General features: G+C 37.5%; 1 non-coding gene across 1 annotated transcript; it reads right to left on the bottom strand.

Annotated features, from left to right (window-relative positions):
• Positions 1-4,133: 4,133 nt before the first annotated feature.
• Positions 4,134-4,205, bottom strand: TRNAY-GUA (transfer RNA tyrosine (anticodon GUA)). The gene has a single exon. It is a non-coding gene; the product is annotated as a tRNA-Tyr (tRNA).
• Between the last annotated feature and the right edge of the window lie 6,269 nt (positions 4,206-10,474).

Below are 10,474 nucleotides of genomic sequence, written 5' to 3' on the forward strand. Positions count from 1 at the left end.
ATACATTATGTAACTGTAGAGTAGGAGGACAAAACATTCCTTGCATATGCACCTAACTTCTTCAATCGTTTTCTACCATGGACAGAACACGTTTAGTCGCTTTATTTGTAGTTTTATCGATAGAGAAGATAATAAGGAACAATATGTTGCAAAAAGCAACAAAATATTATCAGTGGACATAACACGTTTTGCAAAGAACAACTAAAATGTACTAAATACTCCTTCGGAATTTAAATAAGAATTGCCACGTTATGAATAATATAATGCTGCAAACAAAAGTACACGCAAATAATATGCATAAAATAAAATCTTATAATGTAATACCAATTAAACTTATAATCCCAGGATAGAACTGGCTTTTCTTAAGAAACGCTTCGATGATCACTATACCTTAGGTTGCAGATTGAGAATTCATGCTATGTCTATAGTTAACGCCAGACTTCATTACAAATCACATTGCAGTGAAGTTTCTAAGTTATTGTATCTTACTGGACTCAAAATCAAAGTATTTTGAAATAATCACACTGAAAAAATACCTACTAAACGCTCCTTCCGAAATTAAATTTCGCATATGTTCTACAAGAATGCCACGTTATTAAAAATATTGCGCTGGAAATAAAAGTACCCGCAAATAATATGCATGGAATAAAACTTTATAATGTAATACGAATTATACTTCGAATTCCAACATAGCACTGGTCTTTTTGATGATACGTTTCGATAACCACTAAACTTATATGTTAGGCTATAGATTGAGGATTCATGACATATCTTTCTTGAATTAACGCGATGTTCCTTTACAAATCATATTGTAACAAGAGATTCTACGTTATTGTTCCTTTCTGTACTGAAAATCAAAGTTTTTTAAAATACATACACTGAAAATAAACTTGTACTTCATACACGTTTCGAATTAAATTATCGCACAAGTTCTGAAGAATTGCTAATATTCATAGGAAAAAAAAAAACATCACAATTTAATCCGAAATCAAATTCCAATCTTAAATATAGAAAACATATTAAAAAACAGAACTTGTCTTTCTAATAACACGTTTCCATTATCACTAACTTATATATTAGGCTGCAGACTGAGGATTCATGCCATGTCCTTCTGCAAGTAACCGGAGACTTCATTACAAATCATATTGTAAGAAGAGATTGTATCTTACTGTACTGAAAATCAAAGTATTTTGAAATAATCATACCGAAAAATTATGTACTAAATGCTTCTTCCGAAATTATATATCGCATAGGTTCTACAAGATTGTCACGTTATTAATCATATTATGCTGGAAAGAAACGTAGGGCCTACACGCAAATAGTATACATGAAATAAAACCTTATAATGTAATATGAATGAAACATCGAGGCTGACGAGAAGTGGAGTAACGCAAGTAGGAGATAGTTCAAGGAGTAGTGATGAAGGAAGAGGGAAAAACAAGGTGAAAAAACAGCATGACTTAAGGAAATGGTGTGGAGGGGAAATAAATTGTGAGAAAAGAAAACTAAGACCTAAAAAGTAGCAATGTGGAAAAGTGAGTAGTGAAAAGTGCAAATAGACTAATTAGAGATGTTGAGTGAGGGGAAATGTGTCATACAGGAGGGAGTTATAGTATTTTTGGTATAATAATGGGTTAGGAGTAAACTTGTGGAAGAATTGATGACAGACAAGAAAAGACTAGTGAAAGAATTGCAGTAATAAATTAAAAATAAGTAATTTCCTAAATGACTTGTACGTGAGGCGTGTAAAACGGTGAGTCGGCACTGTATACTAATAATGTGAAGTGCCGCCTCACCAAAAAGTACATTGCTTGAAGACAAATATACATTCATTCACATTCAATATGAATGAAACTTCTAATCTTAGATATAGGACTGCTTACAATATAAATTAAAAGCGATCCTGATGAAACGTTTTGATGATCACTACACGTTATACTGTAGACTGAGGATTCATATCACATCTGTCTTGAATTAACGTGTTTCTTCTTTACAAATCACATTGTAGTAAGAGATTGTACGTTAGGCCTATTGTTCCCTACTGTTCTGAAAATCAAAGCATTTTGAAATATTTACACAGAAAATAATTTAATTATCGCATATGTTTGATAAGAATTGCCACGTTATTAACCATATTTTGCTGAAAACATAAGTAGGTCTACATGGAAATAATGTGCATAGAATAAAACCTTATTAATTTAATGTGAATTAACTTCCAATATTAGATACCAGTATATAAATGTTTCGATGATCACTATAGGCCTACTGCATATTAGGCTGTAGACTGAGGATTCATGCCATGTTTTGCTTGAAGTAAGCGAAGGATTGATTACATATCACATTGTAGGAAGAATTTATATTTTTTGTCCCTTGCTGTATTTTTTAAATACACTGAAAGTAAAGTTTTACTAAATACCCCTTCCGAATTTTAGTATCTCATAAGTTATATAATTATTGCCACGTTATTAATCATATTGTGCTGGAAGTAATATACATAATAGCATATAGCCTTTGTTAATTTAATGCCAATTAAACTTCTAACCTTAGATTATTTAATAAAAAGGATGCAACTGATCTTTCTGATGAAAAGTTTCATTGATCACTAAACGTGAGGCTGCAGACTGAGGATCCATGCCATGTCTTGCTTGAATTATCTGAAGACTTGATTACGGATCACATTGTAGGCAATACCTACGTCACAGCGTTACTTTTAGATATTTGTTACAGATGTAGATTGATCCTGCTCATATTTCACGCGCTTTGTTACCCACTAATCAAGTCACAATTAGCACGATATTAAATGCATCGATTGAAATAGATGTCCATAACCGTAAAGGTAATTGGTAACCATGAAAACGTAACAATATCATTTCGACATACTGTGTTGTGTATTTCAGCGCTCTACGCTTTGGATAAGCCGACACATAGATGGGAGGGTAATATTAAAATGTATTTGAGAGAGGTGGGATATGATGCTACGGACTGGATTAATTTACCTCAGGATAGGGACCGATGGTGGCTTATGTAAGGCCGGTTTCTGTGAAAGCCATTTATAAGTAAGTTGGCTAACAATTTAAACAAGGCGAATTTCTTTCTGTGCGATTTCACCGAATGGAATGTATCGAATACAAATTATACAAACGTACGGACATATATGAATATATCATACGCTTGAAATACGAAATTTTCTTATTTAGGTCTGATATGTGGATACGATTTAATAATTTAATTGTGCAATTTGTACCATAATTCATGTTGTGTAACTTTGTATCTTGAAATAAAATATGCGGTATTGCAATCTCTTTGTTAATGACAAAATCAATGTTGTCTTACTAAACAAATGAAAAATATTTTACAATTAATAAAGGAAAATTTTATGAAGTATGAAATAATTCTTATACTATGGAGCTTCGATGTAAAACAATAACGTGATGTACTAAAATTCTTTTCACCCAACCCAGGTATGGGACTATTGTTTGAAACTTGAGGTACTATCCCCAAATGAATAAGATTATTTATGCTACAGAAATATTATGCATCATGTAAAGAAGCGAACTGTGAAGGAATCGCTGCGGTTCGCAGGCAGGTCTGCTTGGGCTCCGCGGGCTAGCGGTCTCGGTGTCCGTTGGGCTAGAGTTCATTGCCTCGAGCTCGAACTCTGAAGCAAAAGTTCACGAGGACCGCGGGTACTGCTGTACAGGTGGTCGGCGGGAGGACCTCGGTTTGCCCGTGCTCAACTCTTGGCCTAGCGAAGAAGTCCTGTGAATCAAAGTACTCCAAGTACTCCAAGTACTCCAAGATGAAAGTGGAAGCAATATTGATGTTCTCAGCTATGAACATGATGACTTCTCAACATTAGCTATTAATGTTCTCTTTCTTCTTGTGGTCCTACCGAATACAATTTAATTTTGTAGCTTATGATTTTCAAATACAGGTTAATGTTGTTATGTTTACAGTATGTTTGATATCTACCCACAATTTGTTCTAGTTACCGTTGCTTCAGGATGTAGACTACCTTTTTAACAAGGTATCTGATATATATTATTTTAATGTACCGAAGTACATATGATATTTCCATGCAGATATTCTGCGTCATCATACGATGAAAGAGTAATGGAACGGAGAAAAATTCTCTCCGGCGCCGGGATTTGAACCCGGGTTTTCAGCTCTACATGCTGATGCTTTATCCACTAAGCCACACCGGATACAACTCCGACGCCGGTTAGAATCGTCTCAGATTAAGCTCCAACTCTTGGGTTCCCTCTAGTGGCCGCCCTCTGCACTACGTCATAGATGTCTATGAACGCAGGACCGAAGTCCACACATGTGCTGAGGTGCACTCGATATGAGTGACTAGTGGGCCGGGATCCGACGGAATAAGCGCCGTCTTAAATCACGAAGTGATTTACGCATATCATATATATTATTTTAATGTACCGAAGTACATATGATATTTTCATCATACGATGAAAGAGTAATGGAACGGAGAAAAATTCTCTCCGGCGCCGGGATTTGAACCCGGGTTTTCAGCTCTACGTGCTGATGCTTTATCCACTAAGCCACACCGGATACAACTCCGACGCCGGTTAGAATCGTCTCAGATTAAGCTCCAACTCTTGGGTTCCCTCTAGTGGCCGCCCTCTGCACTACGTCATAGATGTCTATGAACGCAGAATATCTGCATGGAAATATCATATGTACTTCGGTACATTAAAATAATATATATGATATGCGTAAATCACTTCGTGATTTAAGACGGCGCTTATTCCGTCGGATCCCGGCCCACTAGTCACTCATATCGAGTGCACCTCAGCACATGTGTGGACTTCGGTCCTGCGTTCATAGACATCTATGACGTAGTGCAGAGGGCGGCCACTAGAGGGAACCCAAGAGTTGGAGCTTAATCTGAGACGATTCTAACCGGCGTCGGAGTTGTATCCGGTGTGGCTTAGTGGATAAAGCATCAGCACGTAGAGCTGAAAACCCGGGTTCAAATCCCGGCGCCGGAGGGAATTTTTCTCCGTTCCATTACTCTTTCATCGTAAGGTATCTGATGTTTACGTGTCGCGCGGATAACTGTAGAATCGCCGTCTGTACTCGTATTTCCGGACGATATTTTCAATGTGTTCTAAAACGTCCGAAAGTTTGAATGATGTGTTCTAATGATTTTTTTGAAAACGGAAGTGCCACACTTCCACATAATTTATTAGTACTCTTGGCCAGTCGACCTGGTTGGCGAGTTGGTATAGCGCTGGCCTTCTATGCCCGAGGTTGCGGGTTCGATCCCTGGCCAGCTCGATGTCAAGTGTGCTTAAATACGACAGGCTCATTTCAGTATTCAGTAGATTTACTGGCATATAAAAGAACTCCTGCGGGACAAAATTCCGGCACATACGGTGAGGCTGATATGTCTTCTATTCCTTTTCAAACGCTCAGTAAAGATACATTTTATATGCAATAGTAATGTTACTTTTTAACCTAGAATTGCATATTTTAAATTGCTTGAAAAGGAAATACAGAACATTACCATTAATTATAATTAACACAACTTGAAACTGAATTTTTATGTAGACACTTTTTTATTTGTGAATACAGTATTTCGTTCTAATAATAATTTAGCATACGTAATGTAAGTACCTTTCGCTCACTTTAAGTTACTGTGAAGGAAACTGTTTATGCGTTACTATCCGTACTACTGAATTTATCCCAGAATTTACTGCTCTATATCGATAAGCTATACCTTTTAGATAAATGCAATGTGCTTTACTTTGCCCGCGGATTAGAAGTTAAGAACAATACAAGCCTGCATGATATGATGACATTAAACTCTGATGGCGTTGAATGATATGGAACGCAGAAGTACAAAACAGTGGGTGCCAGAGATTTTGGCAGGTGAATTTTGTTAATCTGAACCAGAGACCTGCAAGAGAGCGATGCTTAACGATATCTGAGATCGGTTTTACCGAATGCTCTTCGTGTCTAATCGCTCGAGCTCGGGTTTGGCCTGCGCTCGCTCGAGCTAGCCAGCCAGGGGGATCGCTCCCCTGTCAGAACGAGCGCTCGCTTCAACCACTGTACGCGAAGCAGTATGCTACAGTACTGCGTAGTACAGCATTGGTAAAAATAGAATGAATTCATTTGATTATCAAAACCATTCGAAATAATAGAAATATTCACAATATCACTCGATTATTCATTGATTTTGCTTACCACCACAACAAGCCGTATGAAGTTACACAAAATATGTACTCGCATAACAGAATATGTTCCATTTTAAGATAATGATAAGAGCTTCGACTTTAGAATCATATGACGCAAAAATAGAATGATAAGCTTCGAATGTTCTGTGTGGTTGTAGCGTACTGACTCTTCTAACAGCCCCAGTATCTGACCCTGATCTTCATTAAATTAAACACCTGACCTACATGGCGATAAGAAAAAAGAGCGCTGCTCTCAGGCTATAGACCTACGTATAGAATGACTAATCAACATACTGCAATGTTATTGAACAATTCATTCATGCATTCGATGATTTAATCCTACAATGGAATAATCATAGAAATCATTCGATTGTTCTCAACTTTTATATATTTTAGTGGAAATTTAATTAATTACACATTTTTCTTTATTTAGATTGAAACAGCCTGAAATGATTTTCTGTTTAAATATAATTCGTTCCTACTCAGTTTAACATTTAACTTCAAAAACAAACTGAGACACAAATTTAATCGCGATTATAACTGTAAATGCAAATGAAATGTTTGGTTATATTACTATAAAATGTATATAAAACCGAGAAATTACATTTAATACGTGATAACTAAAAATGTCTATCGAAGTATGAAATGCAAATAATAAATTAGTAGCGATATATTTTGTTTCATCTCGAACGTAATATGAACTTTACTCATATTAACTTGGGAATATTTTTATTTTTTATTTTAGTAGCTTATTTTACGACGCTTTATCAACAGCTTAGGTTATTTAGCGTCTGAATGAAATGAAGGTGATAATGCCGGTGAAGTGAGTCTGGGGTCCAGCACCGAAAGTTACCCAGCATTTGCTGTATTGGGTTGAGGGGAAACCTCGGAAAATAACGTTAACCAAGTAACTTGCCCCGACCGGGATTCGAACCCGGGCCACCTGGTTTCGCGCTGACCGTTACTCCACAGGTGTGGACAATCCTATGTACTTTAAGGTATTCTTATCCCTTACTTCTCCGAATTTAGTCCAAGCAGAGCTAGTAATTGCTTTCCCTTTTTTTCCACTACTCTGACTCTGCTGATTTAACTTTATTTTCGATATATAGGCCTACTTTTGACATCGTGTCTTGTAATCTTTTACCATCAACAGAGACGGTGTCCGAGCCTCTGCTTGAGATCGACGTCAATACTATTGAATCATCTTCAACATTCGTTGTGATGAAACGTACTGATTAGACAAGCCTACATTCACCTACTGCTACCGGAAGAGCACTCAGGAACACCGAGCGCTCGTCGTCAGACCCGATCGCTCGCTGTGTTGCTTTACTTCGTGATTTATCGGAAATAGTCGTATATGATCGTCATTCATTCCGTCAGTGCTTCCCTGGACTGATAACGATATCCCGCGCTCGCTCTCTTGCAGGTCTCTGATCTGAACTCCAAAGCGAGTTACTCACCGCTGTTATCTCTGTCGCAAGTAACCTGCAGCTGGAATGGGTGGGATATAAAAATAAGTATACAGGCCGAGCACCAAAGACGTTTTATAGTTTAACCTAGACTCATTAGGAGCGCTGTTCCTCGATCCAAAATTGAACACTTTCGCGCATCGCCATCTTGAAGTCAAGAGATATGTGACTGCTCACGGTCGACTTTATTTTTACCCAAATTAAAGCTTGGGGGTAAAAGGTGTTTGCTACAGTTACAGTTAGGGCCTACTTTCACTCTTTATCTTATGATATAATAAATAGTTTTGCAACGTGTAGAGAGACTGGGAAAACAATTTAATAAAACCAACCGAATCATACTCGTTCATTTTACAGGCAATTTTGCGGGTCGCATTTAAAAGAACCTAGGAATATTAATATTTTCTTCAGTATATTTGCTAGGCTTCTTGTCATACGTACATTACAATTTTGCCTAGGTTATTCCTTCTAGGAATAGCTCAAGTGTTTTGAATTTAGCGTACATAAGGTCTTTATTTTAGATCAAGTTACTAACACATATTTGACGAAATACTAGGTTTTTCCACTTCAGTTTAACTGATTTATGCAAACGAAATTTTGACAGCTGGCGATTGGGCGCTAAAGTTAATGGCGGACGTTCGTACAATTTTCTTCAAACATGGCGGCACAATGGCCACTCTTTATCTCTCTCTTTCTAACTCGTTGTGGGCTATAGTATGGATGATGATTGTGAATCAATGAGTCCGAGGTCGAACGACGAAATTTACCCAGCCATTTTGTTCAATTGGTTGAGGGAAAACCCCGACAAAAACCCCACCAGGTATGGAATGGAATTGAATTTCGGGAGGGGACACTATGACCCAGCACTGCGACATTTCACGATCTATTGTGCTAACCTTCAAGCTAGAGTCTAGACGCATTCCCAAACCCCATCGTCCCTAGGCCAGCCCCCATCGTGCGTCGCCAGCCGGAGTTCAGGGAATGCTATGAGTAGAACCCGGATTCCCATGCACTCTCAAACCTGAAACATGCATACATTCATGCATTATCATATGAAAAGTCATCCACAATGAAGCGAAAAAACAGTAAAAATATGCGGTATCGATATTGAGTTCTACATTATTACACCAGAAGTATTGTTCAATATATACTTTTAACATTTATATACTCGTAATCTTCTGGTTTCCTGTTGTGGTGGGGTGTGTTCATGATTGTGTCGAAAAGGGTGTGTGTTTTCAAATTGAGTTGAGCGGTCAGGATGTGTTGGGGGGGGGGGTGTATTTGTATGTTTTTAAATTTTATATTGTTCTAGAGTGTCAAGTTTCTGGTTTATTGGCTGGTTGTGTATATTTTCATGTCGGTGTCTATGTTGCTGTAGTTGTGATTGGAGTTTGTGATGTGTTCTGCGTACATTGAATTGTTGTGTAGTTTGGTTATGGCTGTGATATATTCCTTGCAACGTGTTTGAAATGATCTTTCAGTCTCTCCAATATAAAAGTCATTGTAACTATTGCATGATAGTTTGTATTTCTTTTTAAGTAGGTTATTTTACGACGCTTTATCAACATCTTAGGTTATTTAGCGTCTGAATGAGATGAAGGTGATAATGCCGGTCCAGCACCGAAAGTTACCCAGCACTTGCTCATATTCGGTTGAGGGAAAACCCCGGAAGAAATCTCAACCAGGTAACTTGTCCCGACCGGGAATCGAACCCGGGCCACCTGGTTTCGCGGCCAGACGTGCTAACCGTTACTCCACAGATGTGAACTGAGATGATAGTTTGTATAATCCTGTTAAGTTGTATTTATTTGTGGGTTTTGTCTGTGTGTTAAAATGTTTTTTGATGATTTTGTAGTATGTTCAAGAAACTAAAATACAACATTGCATACAGAACATTTTACAAAAACATCTTAACACATAGTCAAGACACACAAATAAATAAAACTTAACAGGTGTATACAAACTATCATGCAACAGTTGCAATGACTTTTACATTAGACAGACCAGAAGACCATTTCAAAGACGTCAAATAAAATCATTTAACTCATAGCCCATATAAGAAGGTAAAGCTTCCTTTTTCTGTATCAGATATAAAAGGCATTCTCTTTAATTCCAAATTCAAGACAGTTGATTTTTTATTTCATGCAGGCTGTAATTTATACGGATTAAATAGAAACAGATTATGCCTACATAAATTTACATGAAGTAGCTTTGACATGAAGAGATATAAAAAAAACATAAGTTCGACAGATAACGAAGCGCGAAACGTATTATACCTGGTAAGGTTTATCTTGTCTCAGTAGCAATAAAACCAAGTCCCTTCAAATGAGGGTGGAGATTATGGGAGGGTTGTAAATTTTCAGGATTCCTTTCAAAATCTTGTTATTGTACAGGCTACCGGAACTCAGTTTCTTGAAAGACAAGCTCAGTGACGGAACTACATAGTACGAAGAGAGATATTTTGTTATTTTATTTTGCGCTACAGAATGTATCAACTAGTCCTTTCCGCCACTGGATGGATGGACGGCACCGCTCCACTCCCCCATCGCCATAACAACACAGACGAAGTAAGACATATCTCCTTTCTCTCTCTTTTCATAGTGAGACAAGATACATCACACAGCCTTTAGTAGCTGACATTGTGTGCACAACAAATGACGCCAAGAACGCTATTGAGCCTCATCAAGTGGGAATTGTAACTTTGGCTATTCAACTATTGTTACCATAGCAACAGGCATTCCACGCTATATTCAGTTGTTTTTCCGATCGCAGCGCTAATGTCATAGCCCATCTTTAGAAAAAACAGGT

This window comes from Periplaneta americana, chromosome 15 (genome assembly GCF_040183065.1).
Source record: "Periplaneta americana isolate PAMFEO1 chromosome 15, P.americana_PAMFEO1_priV1, whole genome shotgun sequence".
Taxonomy (NCBI): Eukaryota; Metazoa; Arthropoda; class Insecta; order Blattodea; family Blattidae; genus Periplaneta; species Periplaneta americana.